At 53.4% G+C, this 19,115-nt stretch overlaps 1 protein-coding gene and 1 pseudogene across 2 annotated transcripts in view; one reads left to right on the forward strand and one right to left on the reverse strand.

Moving 5' to 3' along the window:
* The window catches only part of LOC310920902 (olfactory receptor 14J1-like), a gene marked incomplete at both ends in the record, with an annotated part of 261,934 nt that overhangs the window by 148,174 nt on the left and 94,645 nt on the right, over positions 1–19,115 (reverse strand). The window lies entirely within an intron of this gene.
* Positions 1,228–2,205, forward strand: LOC310920906 (olfactory receptor 14C36-like; annotated as a pseudogene). The gene has a single exon. The product of its transcript is annotated as an olfactory receptor 14C36-like (transcript).

A 19,115-nucleotide genomic window follows, 5' to 3' on the forward strand; every position in this document is an offset into this window, starting at 1 on the left:
GAGAGGTTTCATCATCTCCCTCTGATGTTCAGGGCCTCATCACCAAGCCCCAAGAGGGTCATTAAAGTCCTTGTGCTGTGTCTGTGCTGCTGAGCTGGGCTGGGCTCCTGGCACAGAGGCAGCTCCTGGCAACCAAGAAGAGCTTAAAACCACATTTCTCTTGATGAGCAGCTCTTCTCCCAGCCCAGCAGGGCTGGGGCACTGCCTGCAGCCACCCCGGGCACAGCACACAGGCACAGAGAGCTTCAATCACTCAGGGCTGGGAAGGGGCTGACAAGTGCCTGGGGGAGAATCACTCCCAGCCCTTGGCACAGGAACCTCTGGCTGCAGGACAATGCAGCTGCAGCTCCTGCAGTCCTCTCCTAAAGCTGGAACATGCCAATGCTTACAGACTCTGTGAGTACATTCTCTGCTTCTCTCCTGTGTAGAGCAGCCAGGGGGGCCCAGGGCTGTCCTGCAGAGCAGGGTCCTGCAGCCCAGGGCGCTGTGCTGGGGCAGGGACTCTGCTGCCTGCCAGGGACAGCTCTCAGCCAGCCCTGGGAGCTGCTCCCAGCACTGGGGGACAAGATCTGGGTGGAAGGACACAGCTGGTAAGGCTTGGAAGTGTTCTTCTTGTGTGGGGAGGATGCTGCATTGTTCAGAACTGCTCCCAGCATGACATTGAACTGCAGAACATTTCTAAGTAGATTTTTCAGGGAGCACAGTGAGGCAGGGGCTGCATAAAAAGGAGAATCCTGATTTTTAACCTAGGAATCTGTGTTGCCTAAATGGGAAATCGCACACAGATATTCATCTTTCAGTTCAGGTTTAGAAAAAAGAACCAAGCAATTTTCTCTCAGATCTTACTTAACCAGGCAGTGACAGAAATTAGAACAGGGCCCCTTGCAGGCAGCATCAGTGTTGGTGTTCCAGGCTCCTCAGGGTTGCTCTGACATTGCCATCAGAGCCTGCAGAGCCAGAGCTGCCCCTGGGCAGTGCCTGAGCTGGGAGGGCTCTGCAGGGCAGAGCTGAGCCCCCAGGGCTGGGCTGGGCTCTGGCAGCACTGGCAGGGCCCAGCCCTGGGCACAGGGAAGCAGCTGCAGGCAGGGACAGCTCCAAGCAGCAGAGCCCTGGGCAGGCAGTGGGGGGAAAGTGCCACCAAGCTGGGCTGGGATATTCAAAGTCCTCTCCAAACTGAACTATTCCATGATTACTCTCCTTACAGATCCCCATGCCAAGACACCACAAATGTCCAACAGCAGCTCCATCAGCCACTTCCTCCTGCTGGCATTGGCAGACACGAGGCAGCTGCAGCTCCTGCACTTCTGCCTCTTCCTGGGCATCTCCCTGGCTGCCCTCCTGGCCAACGGCCTCGTCATTAGCGCCGCAGCCTGCGGCCACCACCTGCACAGCCCCATGTTCTTCTTCCTGCTCCACCTGGCCCTCAGTGACCTGGGCTCCATCTGCACCACTGTCCCCAAAGCCATGCACAATTCCCTCTAGGACACCAGGACCATCTCCTATGCAGGATGTGCTGCTCAAGTATTTTTTTTAGTTTTATTTGCTATAACAGAGTATTTCCTGCTGACCATCATGTGCTACGACCGCTACGTGTCCATCTGCAAACCCCTGCACTACGGGATCCTCCTGGACAGCAGAGCTTGTGCCCACATGGCAGCAGCTGCCTGGACCAGTGGCTTTCTCTATTCACTGCTGCACACAGCCAATACATTTTCCCTGCCCCTGTGCCATGGCAATGCAGTGGGCCAGTTATTCTGTGAAATCCCCCAGATCCTCAAACTCTCATGCTCCACATTCCATCTCAGGGAACTTGGACTTCTTGTGTTTTCCATCTCTTTAGGACTTGGCTGTTTTGTGTTCATTGTTTTCTCCTATGTGCAGATCTTCAGGGCTGTGCTGAGGATCCCCTCTGAGCAGGGACGGCACAAAGCCTTTTCCACCTGCCTCCCTCACCTGGCCGTGGTCTCCCTTTTCATCGCTACTGCAGTGTTTGCCTACCTGAAGCCCCCCTCCATCTCCTCCCCATCTCTGGATGTGGCTCTGTCAGTTCTGTACTCAGTGGTTCCTCCAGCCCTGAACCCCCTCATCTACAGCCTGAGGAACCAGGAACTCAAGAAAGCTCTCACAGGACTGATGTCTGGATGCTTTTCAGCTACCACACACTGCCTGCTTCCTTCTGTCATTGGCTCCCAGTGCACATCATGACAGGCCAATACTCTCCATATTAATATTTCTTCTGTTTCTAATGCTGTTGTTTTGAAAGCAATGATGGTATTCATTCCCTCCAATTTCATTATCCCCCCTTCTTTGTGATCCAGAAACTTCATGTAAATGAGGAGAATTCAATTGTACTTAGGCAAAATAAATGAACTTGCAACATTTTTGGGGTTTTTCCATTATCCTCATCAGAGCAGGAATGAACAGAAATGGGCACAGCTTTGTGGCTGCCCCAGCTCTGGGATGGGCCCTGGGCCTGGAGCAGGAGCAGCTCTGGAGGGCCCTGAGGCCGGGGCTGTTGTGCTGGCCTGGGCAGATGGGATGGCAGCAGGGGCTGCAGAGCTCTCAGGAGCTCAGGGACAGGGCAGCAGGGCACACGGGGAGCCTCCTTTTCCCTTGGGCCAGCACCTTGCCCGTGCCTGGGGCTGAGTCCTGTCTGAGCTGCAGCTGCTGCTGTGCCCTCCCGAGGGGCTGAGGCTGTGGGGCCCCTGCCCAGAGCCCCCTGCCCTGAGCAGAGCTGTGGGGCCAGAGCCGGCTGGGCTGTGCTGGGGAGAGGCCCTTGGTGCTGCACAGAGCTCAGGGCAGCTGGCAGAGCTGGCAGGGAGCTGGGCTGGGCTCAGAGAGCCTGGCACAGAAACCATCAGTGTCCATCTCAGCCTGGGGGAGCGTGCAGGGGCAGGACTCAGCCCAGGCCTTGTGGGGCAGGGCCAGCGCCTGGGGAAGGCATTGAAAACAGGCAAGTGGCCCAGAGAGGAGGCTGCTCTGTGCCCTTGGTGGCACAGGCACAGCAGGGAGGGGGCCCAGGACATTTGTCCCCAATGGCAGCCTCTGTCCCCAGGCGCTGGCAGCCCTGGCTGCTGGGCCCAGGTCTGGGGGCACTTTGGCTGTGGCCCAGCTCCATCCTCCTGCGGGGCTCAGGGCTGTTCCCGGCCATGGCCAGCCCTGCCCGGCCTCTCTGCTGGCCCAGAGCCCGGCAGAGCCTGGGGCAGGGCTGTCTGTGCAGCCCCACAGGGGCCACGGGCTGCGCAGGAGCTGGCAGAGGCTGCCCAGCAGGGAGGCCATGGGGCACAGAGCCCCAAGGCTGCCGTGGGCACCACGGCACAGGGGCCGTTCCCACCCGCAGGGCTCCTGTCCGGCCCTGGGCCTGCACAGGGGCTGTGGCACCACGGCTGGGCCAGCGCGGCACAAAGGGGCCACGCAGCCGCTGCTGGGGGCTGACAGCAAGGCTAGGCACACACGAGGAATTGCTGGGCACTGCCTGCGCTGCCCAGGGCTGACTGTGCCAAAGGCACGGCTCAGCTGCCCTTGGGGGCTGCAGGAAAACTCCAGAGCCCCAAGAGCCTCCATGGCTGTGCTGGAGACCAAGGCTGGAGGAGGGAAAGGCAGGGCTGCTGCGGGATGGGGAGGGGATTGAATTCCAGCACACACCTCACTTCTCTGGTCATCCTGGCACGGTGCTGCTCCCTGTTTCAGCCTGGAGCAGAGCAGATGTTGATGGGACAGGAGCCCCCCGGGGCTGTCAGGGACCTGCAGCTTGCAAGGTGCTCTGCTCTCCCTCAGCTCCTCTCTGAGAGATGCCAACCCCAGCTGGGCACCTCAGGGCACAAGTGGCACTGTCTGTTCATGGGCACACACCTGACCTCTGCCTGGAAAGGGGCACAGGTTTAAATTCCTGTTAAATTCATAATACACAAGCAAATCTTTATTATTTGGGTCATTTGAGTACAACGTTTTCCCACCAGGAACAGGAATTTCCTGGATCTACTGGATTCTTCTACTGATGCCAGGAGAAGAAATACTGGTCTTCCCTTCTACCTTTGCCACCAACATTCAGTCTAATATTTCATGACCTCCTTCTTTCAGGCATTTCCAGCTCTCCTGTTTAAATGGCCATATCAAAGGACATCTCTTCATTTAGAGCAGCTGGATCTATGTCTTTCCTGTTGCCCCCAGATTTCCTCCTGCAGCTGTTCCCTGGTCATTCCAATGCACCTCCCTTGACTGGCTTCATGCTTTGAGCTTCAGGGAGTTGCCCAATCTTCCACAAATTTTAATAACTCCTTAGGTAGCATCTTAGTTGTATTTTTATCTTTTATATCATCTCTTCCTACGTCCTTGCCTGTATGGCAATCCCTTGTGGATTATGAACATGTCAGATGTGTCTGGCATGTCACAAGGAGCTGAGGGAAGTGTTTTGATGTTTATTACTTTTTATCCTGTTCACATTTTTATGTTGGCCATGAAAAAAAACTTTTTTGTGGCTCTGAACCACACCAGTTCCTGGTCACTCAAAGGACACAAATCTGATGAGTTGTGGTTCCCACTCAAGTGGATGCTCTTTGACCTCCCTCCACAGCCAGAGCAAAGCTCCCTTCTCCCAGAAAGTCCCTGGCAGTGGAGGGATGAAGGAAACAGGACAGGCTGTGGGGATCAGGTGCAGGGCAGAGCCAGGGAGAAGAATTACTTTTGCATTTGGTGGAGCTGTGCCTCCCCTTGGGTTTGTTGGCTGGCAATGAATGAACATCCCTCTGTGTCTGGGGCTGCTCCTTCTCCAAGGAAAGCAGCTGGGAGTTGGAGCCAAGGAGCTGAAAGCTGCAGGCCCAGCCTGGGCTGGAGGGAGCTCAGATTTGCACAAGGCTGCTCTGAGTCCCAGGGCTGGGATGGGGGAAATGGTGGAGTGGGGGTAGGGACAGAGTCTGATTGATTGTCAGCCATGAGGGGCCTTAATTTTCATATCTATTCAAACTGAACATTAGAAGGTACTTGGATTCTGGGTCAATTGGAGATTGCACATATATAAGGATATTAATGAGAAAAAAAAACCTAAACAGGACCGAAACATTTTTTCCTCACTGTCTTATAAATATAATACATTCACTTTGAATTCAGTTCTGAAGTCTGTCTAATTAACCACAAACATTTGAAAATTTAAATCAAATTATTCCCAGAGTCTTGGCCTGTTAAGGTGTTCTGAATGTTGATGAGCCCTGGGGCACTGAATTCCTGAACTGAAGAGCTGAAGGCTGAACAAGCCTCTGGAGAAGTCAAATCCTCCAGCAGCCCCCAAGTGTCTGAGGATGTCACAGCTCCCACTGAGGCCATCCCTGCCCACAGACCGTGGGGGAATGGGCACACAAGGAGAGCGTCCCTGGGGCTGGGCAGGCAGAACTCAGAGGCACCAGCGGGTCCAGGTGGGAAATGGAGTGTGCAATGTGGCTGTGACAGCCCTGCCTGGGCTGTGCCAAGCAGGACAGACAAGCCCTGACCCCCAACACCCAAACAACTCTCTGAATTAGACATTTAATAGGAATTACAATTGTTTGTGTCCTCTGAGTTGGAAACACTGGAGAAATACCAACAAGAGATTCTCAGAAGCTTAAAAAAACTGAACGGCCTTTAGTGGCAACTTTAGAAACTCAGAGAAACTTTGGCAAAAGGTTTAATATGACTTTCAATCAACAAAAAACACTTCTCAAAGCATTTACATGGCCCATTCTACTGTGCAAAGTCCAAGCCTGTTCAATTTAAAGTTACTCATAATTAGCAAGAGCAGAGAATTAAAAGATGAAGACAGGTGAAAAGGGAAAGACCTATAAGATACAGGGAAGCACACGGAGCCACCAACTCCTGGATTCCAGTGATGCTCAGATAGAAATTCCAAGAGGATGTGGGGTCAAGATGTGTGCTGGCCTTGTGGTCAGCCTTAAATACCCCTTGTTCTTCCTGGGCCCTTCCCCCAGGTGGGACTTGGGGCCATCTGGTCACTCAGGAGCTGGGCTGGGGGCTGCAGAGGTGGCAGTGGAGCATTGCCTTTGGTGTGCCAGGGACTGGCAGACACTGCTGTGTGGGAAGACAGAGACAGTGCTTATGGCACTCCTGCCTCTGATATATTGCAGTGTGTTAATGACCAAAGAGTGGGAACAGCCTTGCCCTCACAGCTGTGGGTGTGACAAAAGAGTGAGTTGGTAGAGAGTCAGTTGGGGTCTGCTGGCTGTGCTGTGAGGATGAAGGGACAGGAGGTCGTGTGAGGGACAGAGAAGGGAAGCCACCGTCCGAGGGACAGACAGGGTCAGGTGGCCATGCTCGGGACAGGAAGCAGCGAGCTGGGACTGCAGAAAGAAGAGAGAAAGAGCCACAGCTGTGGGGAGCTGCCTACAGGATTGCTACATAGAAAAGGTATGAAAGACATCTAGATAACATGGTGCTGATGCCTGAAGCACTCTGAAGTTTTTATTGAAGCACTCGGAGTTCAGTGGCCCTCTCGACTACGACACTGCTGGGCTGGGATAGAGCTCTGGGGGGATTGGGGTTCCAGGGCAGGGCAAGGCTGGACCTGCCCCTTCCTGCCCCACACACCAAATGCTTCCAGCCAACAATCTCCTCTGATCTCTCACAAGAGGCAATGTTGGAGGTGGAATCCCAATTGTGGCCATGGGCAGATGGACAAGGAGGACAGTTCTTTCCCATAGGAAGGAAAGCACAGAGTCTTCCCCAGGGTTTTGGGGACAGATGGGAGGTGACCCTTGTGAAACCATTGCCAGCCAGACTTGTCCTGGCAATATTCCTATGGGAACAATTCCTGAATACAAGGAAATTTGGTGGTAAAATCTGGATTCTGGGTGCATTTTACCGCACTACCATGGGCCGGCACAGGAGGGGGAGATTTCCCCCTCAAGAGAGGCTCATATTCCAGTTTCTGCATTCAGGCAGCTCCACATCCCTCAGCTCTGGCTGCAGAGCAGCTGGAAATGCAAGTGCAGGAGCTCTGCTCATGCCCAGCCACAGCAGGTGACAGCAGGGACAGGGTCCTGGCAGTGTGACATTTGCAGAGAGAGCCTTCAGCAAACGCTGGGGGCTGGAACTCTGTGCAGAAAACGCCCCAGGGGTCTGTGCAGGGAGGCAAAAGCAACAAAGTTTCGGTTCTGGCCCGGCCGGGGAGCACCAAATCGGCTCCATTTCAGGGCGAGGTGCCATTGCCGGCTGCTCTCCGAGCCCCAGAGCAGAGCCCCGGGGGCACCGAGAGCGGGGACTGTGCAGGAGCCGGGCACGGCCAGAGAGGCCGGGCTGAAGGTGAGCCCGGGGCGGGCAGGGGCTGGAGGGGGCCCAGCCCGGGGGGTCCCGCGGAGCCTCCCCGCTCCAAAGCCCCGCCTGCGGCAGCGGGGCAGCTGCCGGGAGCCTGTGCCGGGGCCGGGCCGCGGGGGGTGTTCCCGGGGCCTCCGGGGGAGCGGCTTTTTGTCCCGGCCCGGGGCCGTTCCCGCGGGGTTGGGGTCCCTGGGAAGGCGCCCGAGGACAGGGTGGGAGCGGTCGGTTCGCGGTGTTGGATCATTGTTTGCGGTGGGGTGATGGCCGGTTGGGGTTTCAGTGTTTCTGGGCCCGGGGCAGTGTGTTCTGTGGGCTCCCCCAGCGGTCGGAAGCCCCGCGGGTGCGGGGAGCGCTGGCGCAGCCCCGGCACGGGCGGGGCGGCCCCGGGCGGGCTGTGGGAGCCGGGAGCGGCCACCCGGGCCCGGAGCCGCCGCCTTGGGCCGGGAGCCCCCCGGGCAGAGCTCTGTGCTCGGGGCCGAGGCCCGGGCGGCCCGGGGAGCGGAGGGTGCAGGGTCCCCCTGGGCTGGGGCTGGCTCTGCCCGGCTCGGGGGCTGCATTGTCAGCCCAGAGGCGCCTGGGGATGGCCCGGTACCGGCAGGGCTGGGAGGGGAACCCGGAATGAGGGAACAGAAACAGGCAGTGGGAGAGCTGGGGGTGTTCCAGGAGCCTGGACGTGTTGGGAGCATGGACAAGGGGGACCCGTGGATACCCCAGGACCCCAAAACAGGGACCCCGGGCAGTGCTGAGCCCTGGGACGCCTGTGATGCCAAACTGGGGAGCCCAGAGAAGGGGAACCTCCTGGATTCCCAGGAGCCACAGCAGCCCAGAGAGGGGGAACAGCAATTCAAACTGATCTGCAGCAACCCAGACAGGGGGGGCTTCCAGGACCCCAAAATAGAGAGAGCAGAGAGGGGAAACTCACGGTTGGGTGTTTTCTACTGAATCTTGGTCATTTCTGTATTTTGGGGAATGAATCTTGGTGTTTTGGAGGTTTATCTGTGCACCAGATGCCCGGTGATGTTGTGGTGTGTTTTGTTCTAATGGTTTGTTCTATTACTCCCCTGAGTTGTTGGTTTGCTCCAAGTTTGTACCCACCTACCCAAGTTTTCAATCCTGTCCCGATCCTTCCCAATTTCCCTGAATATTCCCTGTCATGTTACTCGGCTGTCAATCCTTCCCTCACCCTGCCCCTCTTCCAGATTGTTCTCTGTCAATCCCCCAATCCTCGAGGCCCCATTGGAGCATGTGGCCCACTCTCCTCCCCTTGTTTGCCCTCTTGGTTCAGCAAATGCAAACCCCACCTTTCACTCCTCCCCTACTTTCCTCCCATTTGCTAAAGATTTGTACTCTCCCCTGAACCCTCCCCAGTTTAAGAGGTCACAAGCAGCCAGACCCCTGTCTTCAATACCTCATACCTCCACTGGAATAAATCCTTTTGCAACCCATAGTGAAGGTCTCCCTCTCATCCTTGTCTCCATCGTGTACCTGACAGCAGACTGAGTGCCACAGAGCATCACCTCTAGCCACTCCTTGGGTCACCTTGGGACAAGGTGTGTCCCTCTCCCAGGGTGGTGCCGTGGAAGGGCCGGTTGGCTCCGGGACTGGGTCACGGTGACTTCTAGAGATGAACTTGGGCAGAGGGACCTTCTAACTTAATGTGCTCATCCCTTGTTTTTCTCCTAAGCAGGATTCGCAAACCTTAGCTCGATGGAAGAGAAGGGTGCAAGGAAGAGAAAGATGCTCCAGGATAGCCAGGCAGGTGAGGAGGAAGTCAGTGCCCCTTTCCCCCTTTCTCCTGCTCCATCTCCCAGCCCAGCACGGCCCCCGACTGCAGGACAACCCCAATGGCAACACTGTCCTGCTGGGAATGGACTGGGATAAATTCCTTCCCCTTCCCTCTGGCACAGAGGCAAATCCCATTCTGTCTTTGTCTTTCTTCCCCCAGACAAGGAGCTGAGGATGGAGACCAGGGAGGACAAATCCCCACAGCAGAACCTCATGGAAGAGGCCATTGTGAGCAGCTCCACAGCGCAAGAATCCAATGGGGAGGAAAAGCCCCAGAGATCCCTCAGGAGGAGGGGCTCCAAACCCATCCCAGGGGACTCTCAGGAGGAAAGACTCACCCTGAGTCAGGAAGGTGGCTGGAGATCCAGCCGGGGCTCAGAGCTGGTCCATGAGCAGCTTCATGATGGGGAGAAGCCCCACAAGTGCTTGGAGTGTGGGAAGAGCTTCAGCTGCAGGTCCCAGCTGATCAGCCACCAGAGGATCCACACTGGGGAGAGGCCCTATGAGTGTCCCCAGTGTGGGAAGAGGTTTCACACCAGCTCCAATCTCCTCAGGCACGAGCGGATTCACACTGATGAGAGGCCCTTCCGCTGCCCCGACTGCAGGAAGGGCTTCAAGGACAACTCCACCCTCATCAGGCACCGGCGCATCCACACTGGGGAGAGACCCCACGAGTGTGGGGAATGTGGGATGAGCTTCACCCAGAGATCCGACCTGATCCGCCACCAGAGGATCCACACCAGGGAACGGCCCTACCAGTGTGAGCAGTGTGGGAAGAGCTTCAGCCACAGATCCAACTTGATCTGCCACCAGAACACCCACGCTGAGGAAAGGCCATACAAGTGTGGGGAATGTGGGAAGGGCTTCAACCAGAGGGGCCAGCTGATCATCCACCAAATGAGCCACACTGGGGAGAGGCCCTATGAGTGTTCTGAGTGTGGGAAGAGGTTTCAGACCAGCTCCCTTCTCCTCCGGCACCAGCGGATTCACAGAGAGGAGAGGCCCTTCCGCTGCCCCGACTGCAGGAAGGGCTTCAAGCAAAACTCCCACCTCATCAGGCACCGGCGCATCCACACTGGGGAGAGGCCCCACGAGTGTCCCCAGTGTGGGAAGAGCTTCACCCAGAGCTCTCACTTGACCCAACACCAACGGAGTCACCGGTAAGGGAAGCCCTGTGAGTGCCCCGACTGTGGGAAGAGCTTCATGTGAGTCTCCAACTCCATCCTCTATCAGAGGACTCACATTAGGAAGAGCTCTGGTGACTCACATTTACCATGATCCATGCGGGGAGGACACCTGTCCCTTTCCCTGCCCCTGGCAATGATGTGAGATGGGATTGAAGAACGTCAGGGTCTGGTCATGGCCCTGTCATTTTTTTTGATCTCACCTCTTGTCATTGCCCAGGGCAGGAAAAGAACCCTCTCTCTCCCTAGGAGAATAGTGTTTTTTCCAGGCAGGAGAAAATACATGGCTGGGAAGAGCGACTCAGTGTTGTTATAGTTTTCCCTGTATATAGTTTGTCTATCCTTTCTGTTATCGTTGTTTCTATTCCTGTTTGTTCCTTATCTTGTTGTTGTTGCCAGTAAATTCCTCTTATCCCAGCCGGGGGTCTTTGCCTTTTGTACTTTCAGTGGGAGGCTGGAGGGCAGTGAGGGGCGGCACGGTTTTAGCGGGAGCAGGAAATTGAGGAATCCCATTCCTAAAGCCTGGCCCGGGGAAACCGAGCATCACAGCTGGTGCCAGCCCTGGCTGCCCTAGCAACATCCTTGGGAGCGGGTCCCTGGCTGGGGGTTGTGGGAACCTCTTCCCTCTGGGGCCCAGGGACAGGACTGCAGGAAACGGCTGGAGCTGACTCGGGGCAGCTTTGGGTTGGATCTCAGGAAAAGGTTTTTCCCCCAGAGGCTGCTGGGCCACTGAACAGGCTTCCAGGGAAGGGTCACAGCTCCAGGGCTCTCTGAGCTCCAGCAGCCTTTGGACAGCGCTGCCAGGCCCAGGCTGGGATTGTTGGGCTGTCCTGTGCAGGGCCAGCAGTTGCACTCCAGGATCCTGATGGCTCCCTCCCAACTCAGCCCATTCTGGGATCCCTTCTGGCATCCCCTGGCCCTGGCAATGGGACTGCAAATGGTTGCCATGGCAAGGAAGTCTGGCCCCAGGCCTGAGCTGGGATGCTCAAGAGCCCTGTGGGCAGAGGCAGTCCCAGCCATGCCATGGGCACATCCCAGGGCACCTTGGGCTGCAAAGGCACCCATCTGTCACAGGCACTCACGGGGGCTCCACGATGACACCCCGGGAGTGCCCAGGCTGCCAAAGAGCCGGGATGTCCCAGACACTCCCAGGGCTTCCTGTCCTGGGCACAGTGGGAGCTTCAGGCAAAAGCTTCATTTCTTCATTGGGGAAACTCCTGCCGAGTCATGAATGGGAGAATCATACTTAACCCTACATAAAATGCTTTAATGAATATTTGCTCTTCCCACAAGTCACTTGTGATGAAAATGCAAGCAAATCCCAAACAGTAATAAACTGACAATACAACAATTATGGTGGCAATTCCAAGTTTCATCCCACAGGAAGGTAAGCATCAATTAACTGCACCAGACCTGGGGGAAATCAAAGCACAGCCTTGTCAGGACTTGTGTTACCCTGATCTGACCCGTGGTGCATTTGGTGCTGAGCCCTGGAACCTCAGGCCTGAGAGGAGATTGCACAAACCTTTCCAGGAGGCAAAGTCAGAGGAAAAGCCCAAAGTGTCTGGAAGGATTAATGGGTCCCACTGAGGTCCATCCCCAATACAGGCTCCTTATGGACTCCTTAAAGGAGAGAATTGGAGGCCAGAATTGCACAAAAGCCTCTCAGAGACTCAGTGTGGGAAGGAAAATCCAAAGTATCTTTAAACATCTTGAGTATCTCAAAGCATTAAATAGCCCCACTGAATGTCCATACAAAGCTCCCAAATGACTCATTAAAGCAGATAATTGGGGCTATGATTGCGCAAACCTGTCAAAGACTCAGTGGCAAAAGGAAGTACCTAAATTACCCTGAGTACTTTGAAACATTAGTGAGCCCCAGTGAGTGTTTTTACTGGCTAAGAATCTCAAGGGACTCATTAAAGCAGATAATTGGAGGCCAATTATTGCACACAGGCCTCAGACTCAATGTCAAAAAGTAGTTCCTTAATAAACTTTTTGTACCCTGAAGTGCTAATGAGCCCCACTGAGTGTTGTTACTAAAAATCCCAAAGGACTTGTTAAATTAGATAAATGGGGCCAGGATACACAAACCTCTCACAGAGCCAGTTAAACGGAAACGCCAAGTACCTTATAATAACTGAAGTATCTCAAAGCATTAATGAGCCCCACTGAGTGTTGTTATTGACAAAGCCTCTCAAGGGACTCATTAAAGCAGATAATTGGAGGCCAGGATTGCACAAACCTCTCAGAGATTCCAAGGCAAAAGCAAAACCCAAAGTCCTTTGAAGAACCTGCAGTCCCTGAGAGCATTAAGGAGCCCTCCAGGGCCATTCCTGACCAAGGCTCCCCAGGGACACCTTCCAGCAGATCCTTGAGGCCACTGGGATGGGAGGGGGATGCTGAGGGCAGGACAAGGGGCTGAGAGTGCCCAGCCTTGCTGGGGCTGTGCCAGGAGGCCCCAGGGCCTCAGGACAAGGTGTCTGCTCACAGCCCTTGGTGGCACAGAGGCTGCTGTGCCCCAGGGCACCAGGACTTGGCTTCTCTTTGTCCCCCCCTGTCATCACTGCCTGCAGTTCTCTGCTCTGGGGACACTTTCTCTTTTGTGCCCCTCAGTGGGACCCATTAAAACTTCCAGAAACTTTAGAGTTGGATTCTGACTTGGAGTTCTTGAGAGGTTTCTTCATCTCCCTGGCAGAGATTGATGTTCAGGGCCTCAGCACAAGCCCCAAGAGGGTCACTGAAGTCCTTGTGCTGTGTCTGTGCTGCTGAGCTGGGCCGGGCTCCTGGCACAGAGGCAGCTCCTGGCAAGGGCAGCGCTGCAGAGAGACAGCTCTGCCCAGGAGCAGCTCCTGTGCACAGCCCAGCAGGGCTGGGGCACTGCCAGGGCATCTCAGGGACACGAGCAGGGCACAGGCAGAGCTGACAGGGGCTCAGCACTGGCAGGGGCTGTGTGCTGTCCCAGAGGGGGCTGTGTCACAGCAGCACCTCTGGGGCTGTGTCACAGAGCCCCAGAGCAGCTGTGATGTCACAAAGGGGCTGTGTGACAGCACAGAGTGGGTTGTGTGAGGTCACAGATTGGGCTATGACATCACAGAGTTTGTTGTGTGAAATTATCGAGCATCTTTATCATCACAGAGGGGGGTGTGTGACATTGCAGAGCAGGATGTGACATCTTGCTGTGGCTTTATGACATCGTAGAGAGGGCTGTGAGGTCATGGAGTGTGCTGTGACATTCCAGGGTGGCTGCATAACATCACTGAGTGAGCTGTGTGACATCCCTGAAAGGGTTGTGACATCACAGAGCTAGCTGTGACTTCATAGAAGGTGAGTCTGTGACATCAGAAAATGGGATGTGACATCACAAAGTAGTAACACGAGAAAAAGAAATAAGAAAAGGTACTAATGAAAAACTGGACAAATAGGAAAAAAAAGTCCGAGATTGTGAAGAGTTGCATTCTGAAGCCTCTGGAGCAGGAAAGAAGGAGTTTATTGCTTCTGAAAAGATCTGGGGCATCATTTTCCTCAGGGCATCCATGAGCTCCTGGTTCCTCAGGCTGTAGATGAGGGGGTTCAGGGCTGGAGGCATCACTGAGTACAGAACTGACAGGGCCAGATCCAGGATTGTGAGGAAATGGAGGGGTGCTTCAGATAGGCAAATGTGCCAGTGCTGAGGGACAGAGAGACCACAGCCAGGTGAGGGAGGCAGGTGGAAAAGGCTTTGTGCCATCCCTGCTCAGAGGGGATCCTCAGCACAGCCCTGAAGATCTGCACATAGGAGAAAACAATGAACACAAAACAGCCAAATGCTAAATAGGCACTAAATGCAAGAAGGCCCAGTTTGCTAAAGGAGGAGTGTGAGAAGGGGCGCTGGAGGATGTGTGGGATTTCACAGAAGAACCCTATGGCACAGGGTTAGAGAAAATGTATTGTCTGTGTGCAGGAGAGCATTGAGAAAGGCACTGGCCCAGGCAGCTGCTGCCATGTGGGCACAAGCTCTGCTGCCCAGGAGGGTCCCGTAGTGCAGGGGTTTGCAGATGGACACGTAGCGGTCGTAGCACATGATGGTCAGCAGGAAATACTCTGCTGAGATGAAGAACAGAAAGGAAAAGAGCTGTGCAGCACATGCTGTGTAGGAGATGTTCCTGGTGTCCCAGAGGGAATTGTGCATGGCTTTGGGGACAGTGGTGCAGATGGAGCCCAGGTCACTGAGGGCCAGGTGGAGCAGGAAGAAGAACATGGGGCTGTGCAGGTGGTGGCCGCAGGCTGCGGCGCTGATGACGAGGCCGTTGGCCAGGAGGGCAGCCAGGGAGATGCCCAGGAAGAGGCAGAAGTGCAGGAGCTGCAGCTGCCTCGTGTCTGCCAATGCCAGCAGGAGGAAGTGGCTGATGGAGCTGCTGTTGGACATTTGCTGTGTGTGGCCCTGGGGACTTGTTCATGGGTAAAGGACAGTGACAAGTCAGGAGAGACGGCTTTGGGCCAAACCTGTGGCATTTCCTGTAGACTGTCCTGCTGGTGTTGGTGTTTTTGATGCTGACCTTGACTGCTGACAAAACAGCAACACATTCACTTCAGAGCTGGACTGGGTTGATGCACAAGATGGCGGATACGGCTTAGGCAGACACACAGAAGATGGCGGATGGGGCCGAGCCAGCCACACACAAGATGGCGGATGGGGCTGAGGCACACACACACAAGATGGTGGATAAGGCTTAGGCAGACACACACAAGATGGCGGATGGGGCCGAGCCAGCCACACACAAGATGGCGGATGGGGATGAGGCTGGGCCTCCCAGCACGGTCTGCGGCCCCTGCCAGCCCAGCTCCAGCCCCGGAGCCGCGCGGGACAGGGAGAGTCCTTCCCTTCAGCCCTTTGTTGAACAGGACATTAACAGACACCCAGGAAATGGGCACGGTGTGGCACATTTGCTCTGTGCACACAAACATAGACCAGCCAGTTTGGAATGTCAGCTGGCAGTATTTTGATGTCAAAGCAATTCAAATAGCAGAAAATAGATGAAAACTCCAAAGACTGAACATTTTAAAATAAAGGCTTTTATTTTTTCTCCAAAAGAGGGCCAAAAGCATTTCCTGTGCAGATGGACTTTGTTTAGCATCAAGAAGCATCACAAGTGGTTTGGTCCAGGCAGGAGGCACAGTGACTGTGAGGGGATGAAAACGGAGATGGATCTGCTTGAGGCGGATGGTGCAGTGGCTGCTCACCCGCAATGTGTATCCCTCAGGGGACCTATTTCTTTAGAACACCATGAAGACTACAGAGAACTGAAATACAAACCAAAGCTGCAGCAGGAAGCCCAGTGCACTTTAGGTTGTTCTCCATGAGACTCTTCAAGCTGAGCACGGCCATTCTGTTCAGCAGACGCACAGGCAGGGGCTCCTTGGAGCGCTGCTCTGGCACCCGTTCTTTGGAGTGGGGGATTGCAGGGGAAAACAAGAGAAGCCCATCCACTACTGAAGAGGAGCAGGCACTGACAGGAACCAGTGGGTTAAGAAATGTGAGGGGAAAAAAGGTAGAAATTGTGAGGTGACAAGTGTGAGAAATGGGAGTGAAAAAAGGAGAGAAGTGTGAGGGAAGAAAAGGGTAGGAAACCTGTGTGGGAAAGGGTGAGAGAGCTGAGGGGAAAATGGTGAGAAATGTGAGTGAAAATAGGAGAGGAAGGTGAGAGGAGGAAAAGGCAGGGAATACAGTGGGAAAATTCTAAGAAACATGAGTGGGAAAGGGTGAGAAACAAAGGGGAAAATAGGGGGAAATGTGAGGGGAAGAGAGTGAGAAACTTTACTGGCAAAGATAGAGAAACAGGCAGCAAATGTGAGGGGAACATTGTGAGAATCCTGAGGGGAAAAGAGTGAGAAACCAGAGGACAGAGAAAGGCAGAAAACATGAAGAGAAAAAATGGTGGGAATTTTGATGGGAAAAGTGTCATAAAGCAGGAGTGAAAAAAAGGGCACAAAATGCAAGAGGAAAAGAATAAGGAACAGGAGGGGGAAAGTGTGGAGAAGATGGCTGAGGAATGGTTAGAGGTAAGGGACACAATAGCTCTCAGATCAATCTTGTAACTAGAAGCTAGGACAAGGCCAGCATGTTCCTGGCAGAACTGTTAGAAAAGAACAGGATGAGGGAGAGAAACTGAGATCATGAGAAAAGAAGAACTGAACATTACAAGGTGATATGACTTTTGCAATATGCTGATAATAGCATGAAGTAAGCTATTGTGTAGTCACTACCAATCAGGAGCTTGGCTTTTGCCATATGTATGAGCTGATTACTTAGATTATAAATGTAAGCGAGAAAACAAATAAAATCGAGCCTGATTGATCAACATCGGTTGAGTCAGTCTCCCTCCATCCAACAAATGGTGACCCCGATACGTGATACGGCACCACGGTTGGAGGAGTAGGAGTTCAGGTCCTGCAAGCAGAGGGACGGCGAAAGAAGATCTTCTGTGCCCCGGTGCTCACATTGGTGGGGCCGGCTGATACGTGCTGCCGAGACCTTGGGGAGCTGCACAGCGCTGACTAACATGGAGAGGCAAGCAGCATATGATTTATTTGCCTGTATGCTAGAAAAATGGCAAGTCCAGGGTATAGATATTAAAAAAGAGTTGCCAGGCATATCCTAAGGGGTGCTTTATGAACCCCCATACAGTGCATGAGCTTTCTGAATGGCAAAAATTTGGGGATAAGACATGGGATGCAAGTTTAAATGATAATAAACCAGCTAAGAAATTAAGAAAACAGTAGAAAGCAGTACATAATGCTCTGCTGCAACACCAAGCAAAAAAACCAAACAGCTCAGCAAGCAGTAGCAGCCCAAGGAAAGAATCTGACATATTCATCAGAGCCAGACTTTCCCTTGCCTCCTGCATGTACAACAGTACATCTGCCTCCAAAGCAAGTAGGTGCCACCAGAAAAGACACAGTGGCTGCAGACTCTGTACCATCAGCTCCCCCAATGCCTCCAGTCGCTGCAGGTCAGCTGACAGATTCATGCCCATTACCATGGACTGGGGAGAGCGATGAAACTATTCCAAAAGATGAATCAGATTTGACAGAGGTAGTGGCCAAAAATCGGAAGTGCAGTAGCTAAAAAAAGAGTAAAACGAAAAAATGCACAGATAATAAAAGCAGAAAACTCGATGGCATGCCCAGTAATATATAATCCTGCACCGGGAGGAGGTGTCACTGCCCAATTGACTTCCCTTGATTGGAAATTACTTTCCCAATTGCGCTCCACTCTTAGCCAGTATGGGGTAAAAAGTGAGCCTGCTCGGCAAATGCTGGATTATATCTGGAGTACATATTTGCTGTTGCCAGCAGATTTTTGGGGTATCTCTAAGCTTGTGTTTACACCCCACCAACTTTTGTTATTTCAAGCTCACTGGCAAGCCCTAACACAAGAGTCAGTTGCCACACAGAGACAACCTGGGAATCCTCTACATGGGGTTACCTTAGATAAATTGCTGAGAATAGGCAATTGGATAAGGACAGAGGCACAGGCTCTGTTAGAACCAGAAAAATGTTAAGAGGTCATAAAGCTTGCTAGAGCTGCTATGGATAAGGTAAAAGATCCACATGGAACCCCTATATATATGAGAATAAAACAGAGTAGAGAAGAACCATTAGGCAAATTTGTAAATCGACTAGTAGAGGAAATAGAAAAAGCTAGAGTGCCACTCTATATACAAGGAGCTATGTTAAAACACTGTATACTTCAAAATGATAATCAGGCTACAAAAAACCTAGTTAACACCTTAGGAGCTAATTAGTCTGTAAAAAAAGCTCTAGAGAAAGCAGCATTTGTACCCTCTGGGCCTCAGGCATTTATTGTCGAAGCTATTAAAAGGCTAGGTGAAACATTTCAGAAACAGGCAGAAAGTAATCAAGCTCAAGTTTTTGCTGCTCTTGCTCCACTCCAAGCTGCTGTTACAGCAAGTCAGCCAAAGCGAAGTGGAAGAGACCGAAAAAGGAGCCTGTCGGAGGAAATCGGGAAACGGCAAGACCAGCGCGCCATCCAGCCGCCGCGCCGGGACACAAATAGCAGCTGTACAGCAGCCAGTGACCTGCACCCCGCCACCTCCGGAAGCCTCAGCCTGAACTTGGCAGCCACAGTGGACATATCTATTAAGGACAATTGCCCTGTGCCAATTCCCACTGGAGTAAAGGGACCAGTAACCTATCAGGGACAGTCGGTTCCTGCTTTACTTTTGAGACGATCTTCTACTTTTTTAAAAGGGTTGGACATTACTGTGGGACTTATTGATGCTGATTTCACAGGCGAGATTTGTATTTTAGCACGGACACTGTATCCTCCAGTGCTCACTCCAGCTGGCACCCGGATAGCTCAATTGTTACCATTTTCGACCTTGGCTCCGGAACATCGCTCGGAAACACAAAGAGGAGACTATGGTTTTGACTCTACAGGAGGATCAGCATTCTTAACACTGGACCTGCTGAAGTACAATATATTGGTCGAGGTCACATGTGTGTGCTTACACCCACAGGTCCTGTGTGGATTCCCAGCTGCTGGACGCAAGCAGAGAATGACAGCACCCAGCAGTCCAGCAGAACGAGAGTGGCATCGCCTGCTCCTGATCCTTCAACCTGTGATAGCTCGGCTCCAGCCAGTGTGGCCTAACCCTCTAGTAGTAGAAAATAGAACTGATGTACTAACATTGTTGCATAAACTACAAAGCACCCGACTACGATTAATTAAGAGTTCTAACTGTCTGCACTGCGACAAGCCTAACTGTGGTGCTTGAGTAAAAATATATTGTGGGGCTTGTTGCAGACAGTGGTGGGTTTTTCAACAGCAGCTTGCACAGCCAT

Source organism: Zosterops lateralis (assembly GCF_965231275.1).
Source record: "Zosterops lateralis genome assembly, chromosome: 32".
NCBI classification, from domain to species: Eukaryota; Metazoa; Chordata; class Aves; order Passeriformes; family Zosteropidae; genus Zosterops; species Zosterops lateralis.